This window comes from Bison bison, unplaced genomic scaffold, assembly GCF_000754665.1.
Source record: "Bison bison bison isolate TAMUID 2011002044 unplaced genomic scaffold, Bison_UMD1.0 scf7180017864481, whole genome shotgun sequence".
Classification (NCBI taxonomy): domain Eukaryota; kingdom Metazoa; phylum Chordata; class Mammalia; order Artiodactyla; family Bovidae; genus Bison; species Bison bison.
This window is the reverse complement of record NW_011495041.1, coordinates 1,449,654-1,450,313: the sequence shown is the minus strand read 5'-3', so window position 1 is coordinate 1,450,313 and position 660 is coordinate 1,449,654.

Here is a 660-nt window from a genome sequence, read left to right as displayed (position 1 = left end):
CTCAAATCCTTGCTGGCATCCAACGGATAAAAGCCAATTCAGACTCCCACCCCCGCACCCCCAGCTCCCGGGGTCACTTCCTCATAGACTTCTTCACGGCCTGCCCCCGGGCCAAAGCCACAGACCATTATGAAATGTGGGGCGGGTCCCTCTGCCTCGCCTTGCCGGGCGCCCAGAGCCCCCAAAGCTCCCCTCCTTCAATCAGTCTTTCCAAGGCTCTTTCCAACCCCTATACCCTTCGACCCTACTGTCAAAAAAGGGTTAAAAGCTAAATATGTACTTGAAAGTCTGATAAACAAGCAAAAGCTTCAGCCTAAGGGAGGAACGCTGGAATTGTGCAATCCCAGGAAATCGGGGGGCAGTGGGCGAAGATGGGAGTGGGGTGAGGGTCGAGGGCTCCGCGCGAGGCCCATCCGGGGCTCTGGGTGCCGAGGGGTCTTTCCCGAAGGATCGCGAGCCGCAACCCGTCGTCCCCAGCACAGAAGGCGGCGGGTGGCAGGGTTCCCTCTTCCCCCGGCTCCTCTGAGCCAAGATCGGGGCCAGCCGGCTCTGCGCTTGCTGGGTGACGCCAGCCCCTCGGGGAGACCCCGGCTCGCGCAGAGCCGCGCGGGGCGCTCGGGCCGCGGAGAGCCCGGGGACCCCTGGGGCCGCGGTTCCCGG